This window comes from Passer montanus, unplaced genomic scaffold (genome assembly GCF_014805655.1).
Source record: "Passer montanus isolate IOZ18808 unplaced genomic scaffold, ASM1480565v1 scaffold5, whole genome shotgun sequence".
In the NCBI taxonomy this organism is placed as follows: Eukaryota; Metazoa; Chordata; class Aves; order Passeriformes; family Passeridae; genus Passer; species Passer montanus.
This window is the reverse complement of record NW_024369929.1, coordinates 9,974,243-9,992,481: the sequence shown is the minus strand read 5'-3', so window position 1 is coordinate 9,992,481 and position 18,239 is coordinate 9,974,243. Positions and strand designations below refer to the sequence as shown.

The window sequence follows — 18,239 nt, the reverse complement described above, 5'->3', positions numbered from 1 at the left end:
ACAGCACCCTTTCAGTGTCCCCAGAGCTGCTCTGCTGTACAAGCAGATGCAGAGCATTTTTGAGAAGGATTGAAAGTAAATTACTTCAGATGTTCTGCTCTGTATTCACACGGGTGTTTTAAGCACAGCTTCTCAGCAAGTTACAGAGATCTAAAAAATATCTAAAAGAAAGAGGTATATAGAATCATCTCTGCTCTTTTGATGTGAATATTATTAATTCAAACATATTCTTGCCTGCTAAATGTATTTCTACAAGACCTTTAGTAGTTATTTACCACCCTGCTTATTAATTTGTTTATGGGCCCAATAAGCAACATGTTAATGCAAGTATATATTAGCAAGAGCTGTGTGGGGAAAAAAAACTCAAAGTGTTAATACAATGAGAAGAAACTGTAAGAACAGAAATCAGAAAATTTTGCTGAGCAAATCTATTTAGAAATAGAATTCATCCTTTCAAGTAAAGAGGGAGGAAACTTTTTAAGATAACCTTACAAAGAGATCAAGTGAGGGAAAAATGCAGTAGTTAGCCAATGTTATGTGATAAAAGTAAAATATTGTAGAAACTTCATTGTTGCTCTCTTTTTTACTCTGACATAAATTGCAGTTAGAGCATTTACTGATTTTTATTCATGATAACACAATAAGGGAAAGAAAATAGTAAGAACTGGACCAGATCCCACTTTCCTCACCTCACATGTTTGATCTTCTAATTTTATTCCTTATTTTAAAATTCTCTTTGATTTGGCTTTCAAGGTGAGGAATATTCTTGACAGCAGCAGTGACATGGCACAGCAGCAGGACTGGCACAGCCATCTGAACCTTTTTTGGATCTGCTCCTGCTTTCTCCTCCCTCTTAGCATTTTGCAAAAATCCATTCTTCTAGAGAGTAATGCTCTAATAATGGAGGAAAAACAGAGGTTTAAAATAGACTGTTGTGCTGCTATGAAGTAAGGTGGGAGATTAAATAATAGATCATGTACAAGAAAGGTTGAAAATTAGTCTAATCACTCAAAAATTCTGAAGGAACAGCTATTCTTATTTTCCCCTGCTGGTTACCACTCTGGTTTATGGTTTAAACTGCTTTAAGAAGTGCTGACTTTCTCTATGCCATAGAACTTCAAAATATTTCAGAGAAGTGCTATTGGGCAGTTGTGTAATAAAATTACTGTCTGCTTGCACTCATATATTCTGCTGCTGTCTAAAGATCATCTTCTCTCAGAACACCCATGGAATTTAATGGAGCTGGGGGAGAAATTTTTCTTTTCCTGATCTAACTTATCACATTTCCCAGACAGTCAAGGGGTGAGACTCTTTTTTGGATCACGTGGTGAAGAGGGGGAAAAGCAAGGAAAATGTCCTAGCCAAGGAGCTGGGGCTCTAGTTTGATGGTTTAGAATGATTCCTTCCCCAAGCCCCTTCCTCCCTGAAGAGCTGAGCACCTTGGTGGTGCTGCTCTAGCTCTGGGTGAGGCAGTCCTGGTTTTATTGCAGAAAACAGATTTGCAGTACTGTGTCTGCTGTGCTGGTCATGGAGCATGATCCTTTCTCAGAGAAACAGTGATGGCAAAGCTCTTTGAGAGGTTCCCAGAGCTCCTCTGCCTGTCCTCCCCCATCCCAGGGAAGGGTGACCTGGAATCCCCTGCTGGGTGGTTTTGGGGTAGGGGTTTGTTACCCCACACACCTTGCACTTGGAGAAGATGCTTTCAGCTGATGCTGAGCCGTTTTGAGGAGCTCTGTGTGCCCCCAGACAAGTCACTGGGCCCATCCAAATCTTGCCACTTGGCTCCCCTGGATGTGCTCAGACCCTCAGTGTCCTCCAGACACTCAGTTCCTGTGCTTGCCACTGATTAAAATCCATTATTATCTCCTTAGAACAGACCTGACCATGGTGCAAACTATTCTGCATATCATGAGCTTTGTGTGAGCAGATGTAATTTGAAAATGCAGGAAGAAAGATGCTGTTGCAGGAAACAATTTTCAAAGAATGAATAAAAAGTAGGTGAGGCAGCACAGATTCCTGTTGTTGACTGTTTTTCTCTCTTGCTGGGGTGACTTGTTCCACTGCCTCCTGTTATGTTTACTAATGTGTAGTTTAAATTGTCGGTTAAGCTACCTCTCAATTTAGCCAAAGGTTTTAATGTAGGAACATAAGGAGATTACAGGAACAAATTGTCAGGAGAAAAGAAAGCTAAAGACAACGGTTCTGATCCCTAAGCAAACAGGGAAACAAGACTTTCTTTGCACAGAGTATCCCATTCTTACCAAATCCAACAGAAAAAATCTGCTAGACTGCCAGTGTTATTTCCTTCTGTGCTATTAATTTTAAAAATGCTGCAGGCATGAATGTTTTGCAGATACTTGCTTTAAGATACAAATAGTTGTCCAAATGCAAATAGGAAAATACAATATTTTTCTTTCCTGGGAGGTGGAAAATCACTTGGAAAATTCTTCTGCACTGTGTCCAAAATATCAGCAAAGCATTTGTACACTTCAGTGTCCCAAGGCAATGTTCTGAGAATGATGCCAACCATCATTGATTTCCATTTCGGAAAGATTCCTTTAAAAAAGTGTTTTGGTTTGAACAATCACAAGCAGGCATAAATTATTTATTTTCTCAACATTCTCATGCTCATTTTCTGACAACTATCAACATAAAAGCTTCATCTTTGGTGGGTGGGTAGTAGGGAATGCAGAAAATCACAGGTTAGTGCAGAAAGGGTGGGGTGTTTATTCTGCATGTGTTTATTTTCTGACAGTGTCTAGCACTCCCCTGCCCACCCAGGCTGTCACTTCAGCATCCCTTCAGCCCTGCACCTGAGAAGGGTGGGCTTCAAGACCACGACAAGTTCAGCTGGCTCAGAGTTAGACCTGGGATTACCCCTTTGTGACATTAAAATGTCAATAATGTATGCACCAACCTTGCCAAATCTCTCTCTGTCCTCTGCTTAGAAAGCGTTGACTCCACAAAACCTCCTTTTAGGTGCCAAATTCATTTATTTCAATTCCTGTGCTGGAGTCAGCTTCCAAACAGGCTCCACAGCAGTTTGATACAGCTCCTGCTTCCAGCTGGCCAAGCCTCCAAGTGCACTAGAAAGGCTCATATGTTCCTGGAGATGGAAAGTTTCTCTTTACTTCATTCACCTGAGAAAATGGCTTTCAAAGCTGTGCTGGAGCTATTTCCAGCAAGGTTCATGTTGATGTGTTTCTGTTATCACTGTGGCAGAGCACATAACATGGCCATAACTGCAAATGGGGCAGGGAACTTAATAAAAAGTATTACTTCCAATGTGGTAGAGATATTATTATGTTTCCAAGACAGCAAGAAACTAAGGTCATGCATCTTTAGAAGTTACCTCTTGTCAGCCACGACAGAGTAATGCACTGCCTATGAGCTTTAGACCATCTCAGAAAACCAAATAAATTTAAATCACTAAATCAGAGTTCATAAAAAACCTCAGCCTAGGTTGGTTGCTCCTGTGGTTCCCTTACACAGCCAGTCTGACCCTTTAAGTGTTAAACTATAACTCCTGTGAATTTTAACTGAGAAGAATTCAATGTGGCCCTCTGCTGCCAAACTGCCCAGTGAAGTCACTGGAGGAGACAGAAATGGTTTTGAGGGCAGCAGGTTTACAAACAAACTTTGAATATGTGGGGCCAAGTTGCTATGACAGCAATGGTAACTGCAGGGCAAAGGGTGAGACTGATCCCCTGTATTTGCAATGAGTAGGTTGAGAAGTTTCATCTACCACACATGCAGAATGTCCAGACATTTGAAACCCAGGCAAGCATCACAGAAGAATTTGTTCCACAATCAGTAGAAGGGCACTTGAATGCTAACCACAAGGGGAAAAAAGCCTAGCAGTCAGCTGAGGTCTTTTCCTGTGGATGGTGACTGATTAAATATCACCTGAAAGCATAACATGACTTTTATGACATGACCCCAGGTGCAGGAGAACCAGAAAACTGTTCTGTAGAGTCAACAGCAAAATTTAAAATAATTTAGCTCCATCTCTGCTGCATTTAATCTGTGCCCATGGGCAGGGCTAGGGAGCAGCACTTGTAAGGTGCTATTCCTTCAGGTCTACAGGCTCAGGGAAGGAAACTCAGAGTGTTAAAAACAAAAAAAAAGAGGCATAGAAAAGCTCTGAGCTTCTTTTGTTTCATGAGTAACTTAGTGTGTTGTCTTCATAACGTAGACAAATACTACAAAAACCTTGTGGTTTGTGGGCTCCAGTGGCTCCCAAGTCCTTCTTTTTAGTGAGCAGCTGGTGGAAACCCCAAAATGAGCCCTAAGGTTTGCATCTGTATGTGTGTGTACTTGTACACAATTATAATTTAAATGTCCTCTCTGTATTTTACCCCTACTCAAACTCTTCCTCTTACAGACAGTGATGGCTTCTGTGCAGACTGTGCTTCCTAACAGCTCAGTAGTGTCCTTTAAAGCCAACCCCAGTGTCACAGGGTAGTTTTGGAGACAAACACTGATGTCAGCAACCCTGACAGGTTGCTGTACACGTCTGTCCAGTGAGCTCGAAATGGAGCAGCACATGGACATACCCCTTCCTTGGCTGCTTGCTGAAACACTCAGCTGCTTCGTCAAGAGAGACAGGTGTATCCAGCTGGGACCTGCTGCTTTTGCTCTTACATTAAACAGAAAATGCCTTAGCGCTGAATATTGCTTAAGGAAACTTACTGTGGAATAGATGCTGCTTGCATTTTCTTTCCAGATCTTTATTTGGTTCTTTGGGTTTTGCTTCTTTTAGAGAATATACTTCATTTGTATGCACTTATTATCTCAGCAAAATCTCGGGTTTACAAGGATTATATGAAGGAAATGCTTTAAATATAAAAAAAAGGAGACACATTCCCTTGCTGGTTTTCTCTACATTTTGAGATCTAAGTGTGTCCAAAAGGCTTTTAAAATCAAATCCTAAGCTATGGAGTATTATACAAAACACCCTCCCCAGGTGCAGTATTTCTTCATAAGAAAAGTTACTCCATCTACTTTAATTCTGTCTGCAACCAAAATTTTATTTATGCCTGTATTATGCTTTCATTCCTCTTCTAAAATATTATTTCCTTTGTTCCGCACATAATTTAAATCAAGAAAATATTAAAAAACAAGAGGAAGGAACAAAACTTCATTGTCTAACAGCCCAGCTATGAATGTTTAATGTGTGTGGGACTCAGGCAAATAAAGGCCCTGAGGGGAGCTGGGTGTTTGCCAGGAGGGGCTGCTCACCACGGCCAGGGTTGCAGGGTCACGAGCTCCTGCACTTCTTTCTTTCTGCATCATAAACATCACCACCACTCCCAAAGCACCTCCCATAGGAGCCTTTCGGGTCCTGATGCAGAGTCGGTGGGAGTCTCCTCACTGCCTCCCATGGATATGGGATCAACACCCAAAGCAGAAGGCAGCTGGGGAAAACCTCCTTCACAGATGCAATTCTGAGTTTGTTTTGGTTTTTTTTTCTTGCTATTACCAACCTGTTCCCGTCCTCCAGGCAATTCTTAAAAGAGCTTATTACTGAGATGTGGCAGAAGGAAAGTGATATGGAGGGCAAGCAGGTGTTTCCAAACAGGAGAATCTGCTTCTTCCCAGAAAATACCCCGAGTGAACATGGAGATGAGAACTGTCAGTGCTGTAATGGTGTGACAGGGTTTGAATGGGAGAGAATATAATGCAAGTCAACTTCAGTGTGCTGACCAAATATAGCACATGAAAAGAGTAAGGAGAGATATTTCTGAATACTTTTGCAGCTGAACAAGAATTGGATCAGCTTTACTTGAGTATTTCCTTTCTGGCTGCCTTTTGCTTGCAACTTGCAAAACTGCAGAGATGATACAGTGAGCTCAGAGGCAGAATATAATCCAGAAAACATCATTTTCTGGTGGTTTGCTGATGCAGATGGTAGAACATCTCTCAATTTCTCTTTCTGGGAAACATTTCTGCTGGCTGTAACACACAAAGATGGTCATGTAATGTAAAAAATAAAAACAAGCAAGAAGCAAGTGATGTTTTGTCAAGTTGTGATTCTCAATATAGGGATTACCTAAATTTTAACCTTGTGTGGTTTTTATACGTGGCGATGCTTTTGAAGCTCTTCTGAAGTTACTGTGCAAGGATATAAAACTCTTTATTCTAAAATGTTCTCATATGTTTGAAGATGAAAGCTTTGAAGCATAAATCCTTAACAATACCCCAAAATGAAAGAGAAAATGAATGCAATGTTTATTTTTTCAGAGTTCAGTCTTTTTGGTTTGATTACTTTGAGTTCCTTGAGTTTGAGCAATTATGACTTATCATCATTTGGACTTCTAGTAATGGAAGACACTTTCCTGACAAGATCTTACTGACAAAAATTGGCTCCCTCTGTATTGGTAACTGAAGTTTCCCCTTCTTTTCATTCTCACTGTTTTTTGTAATATCTGATGTGGCTTTTGGCTCATGGCTCTCACCAGGCTTTTTAAAAATCACTTCCCTGGAAGTGTTCAAGGAGAGGTTGGGTGGATCTCTGAGCATCCTGGTCTAGTGAAGATTCCTTGCTCATGGCAGGGAGTTGCAATGGGATGAGTTTTAAGGCCCGTTCCAACCCAGACCACTCTGTGATTCTAGAATTGATCTCCTCCTCCCAGCTGAATTATGCTCAGACTAAGGGCTGAATTCTAAACTAAACTGGTGAAAATCCCAATCAATTCTGCAACATATGGTGTGGTATGGTTATTTGGTAAGAAATCTTAGATTTATTGGTGATGCAGACAGAGAGAATGGGAGCGTGAATGTGAATATGGAAACAAAATTGGATGGGTGGCATCAGCTGCCTTGGACCAATTTATACGACAAACTAAATGTGTGAAGCAGCAAATTCTGCAGTAATCATGAAATCAATCAGATGGGGCAGGGAAAGGAATGGAAGGCTTTTCCACCAGGTAATTTAGATTTGCTTGGGCATATGATTCTTTACAGCTATCAGCACTGATTGAAAGTCTAAAGCAAAGCCTTGAAGGAAAACCTGTGATTTATGATAAAAAGAAATAAATCATTCCCTGTATCTAGCAGAAGAAATGTGAGCATCTGTGTTTTGAGCAACCTTCTGTCTCATTTCCTCATCTTTTCCTCTGAACAAAGTCCTGACTGACACTGGGGGATGCAATGCTGGGAATCTCTCTGGCTGAGTACTGTGAATTCTGAGTATCATGAATAGGATCCCCAGAGGCTTAGTCTCCCCAGGGCTGGATGAAATAGGTTTGAAACTCAAATGCTAAAATAATGCTGAGAAGAGGTGTGTGTCTCTGCAGCCATCATTCAAGCAAACCCTTGTTTAGTTCATATGTTGTTTCCTTTGCATTTCTGTCCAGGAGGAAAGAAAATATCATTAAAGGTTCCATGAACTTGTGAAGATTCAGAGCTGAGCATGTGGCATTTGGAGTTTCTTCCAGATGTTTCAGTGAAAATCAGATGCTGATTTGCAGTTTATTGCTCACGACTAAGTTTGTTAGAATACAGACTTCCACAGCCTCCTTTTAAAGTTCAATGTCCTGAATTATCCTCCAAAAAAGCCAGATGCCAGAATTCTTGCCTAAAGCTTTAAGGAATAGATGCAGAAGGTGACAGAATCGTGGGCCAGCTCTTCTGCACTTTCTGAAGGTCACCCTGCCTTACCAGGTGCACTTTGAAGATACTTTGCCAAACATAGCGTGTGATCTTTCTAATTCTGCATGGTTTTTGTGTGCATCCCTACACCTTTTGGGCAGCACTTGGGAAAGGAAGGTACATCACTTTGGCTCCTGTTTTAAATGACAGCTCAGGCTGCAGGCTTTAGGAAGTGCTCAATCTTAGTCCTTTAATCCTCCTTGAATGCTACTGCACTGCTGCTTTACTCACAGTAGGTTCTGGGGTTTGTGTGGGTGTGGAAAGTGAGGAAAGTCACCGTGGCAAATGAAGTATCCTAAATTGTAGCTATTACAGAGTATTAAGTAATTGCCCTTGGAAAGAAGTGATAGTAGAAAATAATAGCATATTCATTTTGTTGTTGAAAACGGACTGTCTAAGCATATATCTGAAAATCCCAGTTAAATTCAATCTTGATGCTCACAGCAGATAAGTATAATGAAGATTCTAAGAGATTTTCTTTCATACATATGAATAAAATAATTACTATGCAGCATATCTAAGTAGTTGACGCCATCAGAGTCTACCCTTGAAAAACAAGAAAGGAAGAAAATGTCCTTTCTTTTGTAATCAGAAAGAAAGTGTTGACTATGTATGTGGCACATTTTGGATGTCACTAGCTGAAAGAAGTATTTCTTTATAAACATGACAGTTCTACTAAGCATGGTACAAAAATTCCCCACTCTTGTACAAACACAGTTAACTTATCTCTTTGAGAATATGCTGAATGTCTTTTAATGTGACATCGTCTGTGCCATTGCTTCCTGGTGCAAGAATGACACACACTTCCACTGGGCTTTGAAATGATGCAGCATGTTTATCCACCCACTGGATATTCTTTTATCCAGTTTTGTACTGGGAGTTTTGCCTCTGGTACTTAAATGACAGTTTTTCTTACTGTCAGGGAAATCTGCCCGTGCCTCTACACATCACAAACTGGTAGAAATACAGTGATGCAAATTAAAGTAGTTCAGGTGACTACAAATGTTGAGCAGCTACTCTTCATTAATTAAATTGACTTGCAGCTCATTAGTGGCAAGGTAGGACAAAATTAGTAAACTTCCCTTTGCGTGTTTCTCTCTCAGGTTGCGATGCAATAAAGTGAACTTGACTTGTGAGGCAAGGCTCCTGCCAGGGTTACTTACAGACAAGGTGAGGTGAAAACATAATGTTTACTAATATGCTTATTCTGGACTGAGAAATTAGATTTTATACCTAATGTTCTCCATTTTACATTTGACATGAACAATAATATTTGGCAAATAATTTTGAGGTTCCAGTTCAGGAAACACATTTTGATTAAAGACTCAGAATTGCATGAAAGCATAAAACCAGACATAATCTTCCTTTTTGTCTTGTGATTCTCATTATGAATCCAGTGACTTTCCAACATCCAACTCCTTCTTTGCATTTTTTCCCTCTCCTCAGAGGTTTTGTACCTCAGAGGAAATAATTTGAAAATAATAGCTTGTTAAATTACTGGAGTTAGTTTACCTGAAAATATCTGATGATAATGTCATCAAAACTGTGTTCTGAGCACGTTTTAGTTACAGATAATAATATTTGGCAAATAATTTTGAGGTTCCAGTTCAGGAAACACATTTTGATTAAAGACTCAGAATTGCATGAAAGCATAAAACCAGACATAATCTTCCTTTTAGTCTTGTGATTCTCATTATGAATCCAGTGACTTTCCAACATCCAACTCCTTCTTTGCATTTTTTCCCTCTCCTGTTTTGTACCTCAGAGGAAATAATTTGAAAATAATAGCTTGTTAAATTACTGGAGTTAGTTTACCTGAAAATATCTGATGATCATGTCATCAAAACTGTGTTCTGAGCGCGGTTAAATCCCTGCTCTTTCCTCATGACAGATATACCAACACCAGCTTTATAATTCTCAGTCAGAGATAACTTATAATAAATTCTCATATCTTCCAAGTTTGCTACAGGCTTTGCTGGAAATCCAGATGGAAAAAGCAGGGGCAGATGAGGCACACACGGATTGTGAACCTGTGACTGGAAAAATTGCACGGGTCTTAGGTTCAGGTCCTTAAATGAGAGCAGCTATAGCACCTATCAAAGGCTCATAAACAGAAGGGTAGGGGTTGGAGAGAAAGGGAGGAGGGGAGCAGATCAGATTCAGATGTGATCCACCCTCCTTGTAGATTTGTCCACCTTCAAACCTGTACAGCTAATGAAGAATAATTATCACTTATTAATTTTGCATTGTCTTAGCAATTGCAACTCAATAACAGCATATGTCACAAGGCTTCTCTGAGATGAAAAGAGAAAATTCTCTTGACTTCAGTGCCAGAGGAAATGTTTCTTTTCAGCACCTGAACCTTAATCTCAAGGAAAAAACTCCAGCACATGCGTGTTGCATGGCAGTGAAAAGGTGCCAGAATTTCCAGGGTATTTTTTGGTCTGATCAGCTATGCCTGGGACTAAACATTACACCCATCTTCAGCAGCATCTCTGCAAAAACTCTTTTAGAAGAAGCTGAACTTTATTTGCCTAATTTTTGAGAATTATACCTTCAAATTAGTGATGCTACAAATGTTGCTCAAAACTAAAATGACAGATATATCAGAGGAATATTTCTCTCTTCGTTATGCGAATATTTTACAAGAACTAAATAAACCCCAACTTACAAACAAATAATGAGTGGGAAAACCAAGGAATGGTTTCATTAGTGCTCCTTCACAAGAGACCAATAGCTACTTATTATTGACATTTGACTGAGCAGCAAAAAGAGAATCCCTAACTTTTGGCAGTTGCATGTACTGCTCTCTTAAAAAGAATTTTGCAAGCATTGCCTTAAAGAGTTAAACATGCCTGAAGCCCAAAATGGCAGTGAGGCTGAAGGCAGGCAGTTATCCTAAAGCTCATAAGTCACTGAGGAAGCTGTACCAAGAAACCAGAGGAATTAAGCTTGGTATTAGTTTCCAAGTAAGAGAACAAAAACTGTACAGTTAAATTTGCTTTAAATGCTGCACAGATCATTCCAAAGGCCTGCAATTACTGCCCAAATGCTAATTTTGCAAAACACTTTCAAACTATGTAAAAATCCTTCATCATATAAAGCAAACTTTAACTCATGCTTTCCCTCTCCTACTCAGTACAAGCAGAAAGCTGCTACTGCAGAGTACAGTAACAACATCAGAATCTGAAGAAAGCCACAGCTCTGCTATGATAAAGTACTGCTTACAAACATTAATCTACCAAAAAAGCATCTGCAATTCCACACCACAGTGAAGAATTTGCCACAAAGTAGAAATTAGCCATATGAAATGAAAGCATTACCCACCATCAGGGCACTCATTCATTCACACAGTTTCAATCTACAATTCATCATTACCCAAAGGCACAGCCCCTGTAAACCCAGCACCACAGTACCTAGTACTAGTACAGAAAATAGTTTGCACCCAAGCACGGGAAACATGCTGCATGATTAAGGGGAACACAAATGCCTGCTGGCATGAAGTTATTAAGCACATCTCTGTCCAGCAGGAGCACAGAGAGCTCCCCAAAGCCAGCAGCCCTAGTTCAGCACAGGACACGGAGCGAGCACTGCCCTGCAACACCCCCACGGGCACACAAAGCAAACCCCACCGTCCCCGGCGCTGCAAACCCATCCCTCCACTTCGCTTAGAAACAACAACAGAAATCATGCAGCCCTGCCCCGGCTCCTGGAGGCTGTGTCCCTGGCAGCAGCAGCTGCAAAGCCCCGGCGAGCCCGGGGGAGCGGTGCCTGCTGCAATATCCCGGCACTTACTGCATTGCTTTCCAGCCCGGCGCCAGGGGCTGCTCTTCCCGGGCACACACGGCTCGGCCGAGGGCTCTCCGTCCAGCACAATTCAGCTCCAAAGTCTCTGCCTGTGGAGGGAATTGCCCGTGCTCGGTGCTGGGGGTTTCTGGCTGCAGTGGCTGCTCACCCTATCCATTGCCTCTGGTGTATGCTAAGTAAGCAATCCCCTGGGTCTTCATAAGGAAAGGATGAAGAGTCACAGCTCTGGAGAGCAGATAAGGTGTTCTGCCGAGAGCCTCTGTGCTGCCATGGCATTTTAAAGGCAAAGGGGCTGGGGATGCTTCATCGTGCTTTACAGTTCTGTATCGTGCAAGTTGTATTCTGCAACTCGCACTGGAATTCTCAGCCAAACACTAATTTATATGTTTCAGAGAGAGCTCAAGTTAACAATAGAAATTCAAGCCCATGCATTTTTAAATGTTGAGGAACGCACTCTGTCAATTGAACTAAACCTTCTGCTTTTCAGAAGTACAAGTGAAGGGGAGGGGTTTCCTAGCTCTGAAATGCACTGTACCAGCCCTGCTGGATACAGTCAAAAAAGTAGAAGCCTAAAACTTCATGGATTAACATCTCGGATTTAACAGGCTCCAAGCATTGCTCTAGTCTTGAAGGAGGGGTTGCCACCCTTGTCCTTTGTCTGCACAGTGTCTGTCACTTATGGGGGCTCCTGCAGGCAGATGGGGCAGAATTAATGAGCAGTAATAACAAAAAGGCAGAATGACCAAGAGCCACAGTGCCTCTAATTTCTCGTTAGGGACCCCAATTTTTTCTGTGCTGTGCTGTTTGACTCGGTGCCTTTGGGAAGCCATGGGGGAGTTGCACTTGCTCTCCCCATAACCAGCTGGAGTGAGCGGATTTGTGAAGCTGAACCGCCGCCCGCTCCAGCCCTGACCTTCAGAGGGGCTCTCAGGAGAAAAGCCCCATTTTGGGGCCGTGCTTACCTGTTACCCAGGCCTCCTGCAAATGCTAATTGTGCCTAACCATGTGTGGCAAATCCGGGAAAACAAATGCATTGCAGTCCTGCGGGCAAAAATGGGGATATTTTTTCCACATAGGCACCCCCAATAGATACCACAGCAATCATTAGTAAACATTTTCTAAGATCAGGTGTTGTGTAAGGTGTTGATTCACTCATCCCCCAGAGCTCTTGGTCAGGGGAGATTTTCTCTGCCACTGATGGGGGCATTAAGACCTCAGGAGAAGAGCAGCAGCTTTTTGCTGGTGAGGGAAGGTTTTGACCCCCTTAGCAAAGGGTTTGAGCATCCCCAGGGGCTGATTATCCTTTCAGATAGCACAGGGAAATCCCAGCAACCAAAAGACTGTGGCTAATAAATTTTTCAGGATTATTAATTGGATTCTTTAGAAAAAGGGCAGTCAAGGACAGGCATCTAGAAAGAGCCCATTTCCCCTTTGAAAAGTGTTTTATTAGCTGGACTTCAGTTTCTTTTGGAATTCCTATATAAATGCAGCTTTCTATGATACCTGTCAGCATCATTGGTCCTGTACCTATTGTTTTTTGTGCTATAATTTCTGCCTGTGAAAATGCCAAAAATACTCAGTCTTCCTGGCTGACAGATGTTGCTGGGAAGGTGCTGCTTTGCACTTTCACAAAAATAACACCTAGGAGGAGAGGGGAAACCAGCACATATCAGTGTCAGCACCAGTGGATTCCTGTGGAATGAGGAGATAATTCTATAGTAGCAAAACTGACTTTTTTTTTCTCACTCTTGTTCTCACAACTGTGTTTAGCACCTCAAGGTAATAAATTTGTTGAGTCATAGAAAGCAAAAACCAACAAAGCTGCCTTGAATGTTAAGTTGGTCTTGTATAATAATTATGTATTATGTGTGTGTTTTTACTTTTAAAATGCAGACAAGGCACAGTCCCTGTCCCAGGGAGAGTCCAGTCAAGTCAGACAAAATGATGCAAATTGTAACACCAGGATTGCCAGGTGACAGCCTTGTTGTAAGCAAAGCAGGAAAACCTGGATGGGTCTGGGAGTATTCTGCAGTATTGGTAGCAGAATTAACTCACGCTGAAGGCTCTCAGGCTTTTTAGGACCCTGTAGAAAGGTGCTCCAGTTTTCCTCTTTATTCCTGCCTCACCCTTTTGGAGTATATTGATCCTTCCAGTAAGTTCATTTACTTTCCTTGGTTGGGGATAAGCTATGATGGATTTCTTTAAAGTATGAGTTGGACAAAAATAATCAAGCCAGCACCATAATTAGGTGTGGACCTTCTCAACATTCCAGGAAACACCAGCCCTGGCCACGGGCAGAAAAGTAGTTATTCTAACAAGCATAATAATCTCATGTTCTGGAGCTGTGGCGAGGGAAGGAATATAGATTCCAGTGGACCATTTTCCTTTGGTTTTCTGGGCTCCTTGCCTCAGTTCAATAATGCAGGAACTCTGCTTTGCTAACACATCACTTCACTTTCTGTCAGTAACAGTATTTTAAACCCTGAAAACAAAGAACCAGGCACCTGATCTACTGGGGAGAGGCACAAAGCATGACAGCATGGACTCAAAGCCTCCAGGAGACACTGAAAACCTAAAAGCACCATTGTGCCCTCACCCAAAAACCCCTCAAAACCAAAAGAAACAAAAAACTGTCTTTGCAGTGGTTTCAGTAAAAAGCAAATATGGTATAAAATAACTCTTCCATCTAAGGACAGACCAATAAATAGCCTGGAAGTGTGGGGCTGTCAGGCTGTTGTTGTCTAGGGAGGTACCAGTGACTAAGAAGCAGTGTTGCACAAAATGATTTAACTGAGGAGCTTTTGCTAGCCAGCTGGAGAGTATATTGTATTTGCAAACTGCAATAAGGGAGAATTGAATTTTAACCTTCCTGCTAGAGAAATATAAAGGGTTTATAATTGACTCTGGACGTGTAATATTGAAGAGAGCCATATAGTGCGGAGGGCTTTCTCTGAGAAAAATAAACCAGTTCAGGCACGAATTTATGTTTCTTGTAAATTTATTTATTTATTTGTCATAAATATGGAAATATTTATACAGTAACAGTATAGCTGTGTCAAGAACAGGCTCTGTACACTTTAAAATTTTGGGAGCAGTCTGAATTAGTGTTACAGGTTAATTGTGGTGGCATGGAACAGCCCTAGGAATATGCTGGGATAACTTGTGGTAGTTACTGCACTGCAGGGTGAAGAGCATGCACAGAGGGAAGCTGAGCTGCAGGCCAGTGTCTGCAGGAAAATCACCTTGCCACTCTTCTTTCTGCTGGGCAAGAGAAAAATTGGGGGAAAGACTCTGAGCAAAGGCTGCTCAAGTCACTTGAGCCTTCAGAGGACTCAGAGAGCAGAACTTCAGGTTACAAAAAGCCAAGAGTGTTCTGTGTCTCCTTCCAAAGTCAGGCAAAAGATCATCCTTTTTCCTCAGATATTGAAATGAACTGTAATTCAAATTTGAGTTATTCTCTTGCTTCGTCATCTTTCAGCTGGCTCCATGGTCAGCTGCTCACTGCAACCTATAGAAATCAAGGACCAGAATAAGGACTTCTTACTACACATCTTGTGACAGTAATTAGAGGGAAATCTGCCTAATGTGTTCTAGGAAAAAAAATAGTTACAAAAAATAGACATTTGCACATTAAGGGTTAGGACAATATTAATTTCTTTTATGTGTGAATCCAGATTTACATCCACACTGAATTAACTTGTCACAGTTAAATTGTGTTTAATGTGTGAGAAGGACACCATTTCCTACCTTTAGTGCTGATGATCTGTATTTTATTATTCCAGAATAATTTAACCTAAGACGAATTATAAACATCTTAATTTTCAACATAGGCATATAGCTACAAATGAATAATTTAGGAATTTACTTATTTCAAATGAATTGTACTGAATATGTCTACATAGTCAGACCCTGCAAAAGTGAATGCATGGGAATTATGCTTGCCTCCTCTAGCAGGAAAGATTCCCAAATATTTTTTAAACTGATTTCATTGTATTCCATTTGAGATATTACAGTTCTTGAAGATGAGGAGAAAAAGGAACTGAGTATTTAGCCAGCAAAGCATCTCATTTGAATTAGAGACATGCTTTCTAATTTAATGGGACACTTAACTGTGGGCATCAGTATCTTAATTAGCTCATATTTTTCTCTTAAATTAGCAGATTCCATATTCTTCTATAATCTCTTTCAGCTTTTCTTCTTTAGTTTCTCTGGGTGCTCGTACTCCTACTGTACAAATAAAATGCATTATTTAAGTCACAACTTTTCATCTCTAATGCTTTCAGTTAAACCCATGAGTTCAACTTTACTCTCCTTGCTCTCTCTATACAGTTGTTCTTTCTGAGGTCAAGAATTAGGAGAAATCCACCTGGCACACAAATCCAGGCATGTCCCCACTAAAACTGAAAGTGGGATCATGGAATCTGAACCTGATTTAGTGGAATATTTAATATCTATTTACATAAATTGTAGTCTCTGTGCCCAAAATTGCATTAGATCCTTCACAGCTGATGAGAAGGCAGCCCTAAAAAAATCCATCAGTTTGGTGAAGATATGTGCTCTGAGAGGACGTGCTGGAGCCATGGGAAGCTGTGGTTCTGTATTTCAGGATGAGAGGGAGAAGAGCAGAATGTTAGTGAGGAGAGCAGATGATGTGAACAGAGAGGTATGCAACAGCCCTGACTGCCCATGAGATCAGAGAATGTCTTTTCTCCAAACACATTCTGCATTTGCCACTGGGATTCTTGGGGAACTGAAGGCTCATGTGTTCATTCTGGAAGTGGTTTAGACTTGGAAAGAGACAGTGAGAGGCTGAAAGGGGGGACCATGTGGTGCAGGTTGGATTTGGCCAACATGGGGAGAACTTGAGACTGGAATTACTGAGAGCCATGAACAGCAGCTGAGGAGAGGGCTGGGGGTGTGGAAGAGGGTGGTTTAGCCCTTGGATATGCTGAAATAAAAAGGAAAGTCAGACCTGGAGTGTGTGAACAAACCCCAGCTCTCCCAGACTGTGCCAGGCAGAGGCTGGAAATTCACAACTCTGATACAGGTCATGGGATGAAGCCAGGACAGGCCACTGGCCTCTTACTGCTCTTCTGTGATAGTCATTCACTGCACAGCAGGGAGAGGAAATGAAGATTCTTTCCCATTTGAACAGTATTAATTCTACCCATCAAGCTTCCTTTGGTATTGAAAATTCTGAGGAATGAAACAAATTATTTTATGTAGCCAGTCCCTAAAAGCCTCCAGGAGAATAAAAATTGAATGGGATCATGGGGGCAATATTTTTTTTCTCTTTCTCCTGTGTCTTTAGGGAAATGTATGATCTGATGAGCTCCTCATCTGTGCATCTTTATTCTTATTCTCCTCAGAGCTGAAGTCAAATATTCAAAAGCCTGGGTCAAAAGAATTGCAATAGCAAAGAAAGCAATCTGGCTGAAAATGAAGGAGTTAGCAAAATGGGGTTTTTTTTGCAGCCAGCTTCTACAAAGAGAAAGGCCAGTGCTGTGCCTGTGCCATCCCATTAATGTTCTCCTGACTTAATTTAGTCAGGAGCTGGGATGAGAGAGGAGTTCAGGTCTGAGGGTCCACAATGCTCTCTGAAGCTGTCTGACAAGGCTGATGGTTGTCTTGTGCCAGTAATGCTTTGAAGAATCTACTAAGAAATATTTCTATGTGTGTATATTATATATATGCATATATAATTACAATATGATGTAATTATAATATTATATTGTATATTTTAATATAATAATTGAGTTAGATTAATGGCCAGTGTTGATCCAGGGCAGAACTGGGCTGCTCCTGTCTTTACAGTCTGTGTGGTGGGGCTGGGAGCACTGAGCAGAGAGTTAATGAGCCCTCCTGAAAGCAGAGAGCTCCTGCTGCTTTGCAAAAAATGTGCTCAGTCTCTCAGTGGAACAGCCCAAATGAGTGTGGTTCCTGCTCTGGGAGGTTGGTGACCTGGGACTCGATGTTACAGTGATGGGCAGGACTCATCTGTCATCTCAGATGGTGTCTGTGGGCAGACACTGACTATTAGAATTTGTTTCAACACATGAATTTCAGCTTATTAGCTAATGTCTGAATACATCAAGTAGTTAATAGCTGGGTGTGAATCTGTTTTTAATGCTTTGTATTAAGCAACAACTTAAAACTTGTGAGTTAAAACGTCGAGGGAGAAAAACTAAATCAAAAAATAATTACAACAAGTTAGACCTTCTTAAGAGATGGGAAAAATCTCAAACCAAAAGTAGGTTATTAAAGGATGGATCATCAGACTGTGGGTAATGGGCTCAGACATTACGTGAGGCTCCCTGCAAGTGTTTGCCATTGTCCATGGCACGTATCCCTTGGAACAGCATGCAGGTAAAAAATGCATCATATCTGAAATGTGTAAGCCATGGATGAGGAATAACAGCTATGAACAACCTCATTCAGCTGGGCATAATTTTCAGATTATGTTGTTGTTACTCAGCATCACAAGACATTTATGACCGGGAGAATCAAAATGAAAATATGGACTTGGAACACAAAACTGTTCATCATGCCAAATGCAAGCTGTTTGTTTTTTGGAATTTTTTTCTGGAGAGCAAATTCCTGCCATGGCTGCTTTGGGGTTTCTGTGCAGGAAGCAGGCATCTTGATGCAGTTCAGAGAACTGCAGGGAAAATATCTTCAAATAGAAACCTTCCAGAATGTCCTTTGCCAAAGGAAATATCTAAAAACCTAGGACCCAAATGGAGAAACCATAAACCCCAAACTCACTGGTTGTTTTGGAA

The 18,239-nt window shown here is 41.2% G+C and overlaps 1 protein-coding gene across 2 annotated transcripts in view; it reads right to left on the bottom strand.

Annotated features, from left to right (window-relative positions):
- CTXND1 (cortexin domain containing 1) overlaps positions 1–11,655 on the bottom strand; it is a 35,017-nt gene extending 23,362 nt beyond the window's left edge. For both annotated transcript variants that reach the window (XM_039722719.1, XM_039722718.1), the window contains exon 1: positions 11,449–11,655. The gene's annotated coding sequence lies outside the window, so the exon portion shown is untranslated. The remainder of the gene's footprint in view (positions 1–11,448) is intronic.
- Positions 11,656–18,239: the final 6,584 nt, after the last annotated feature.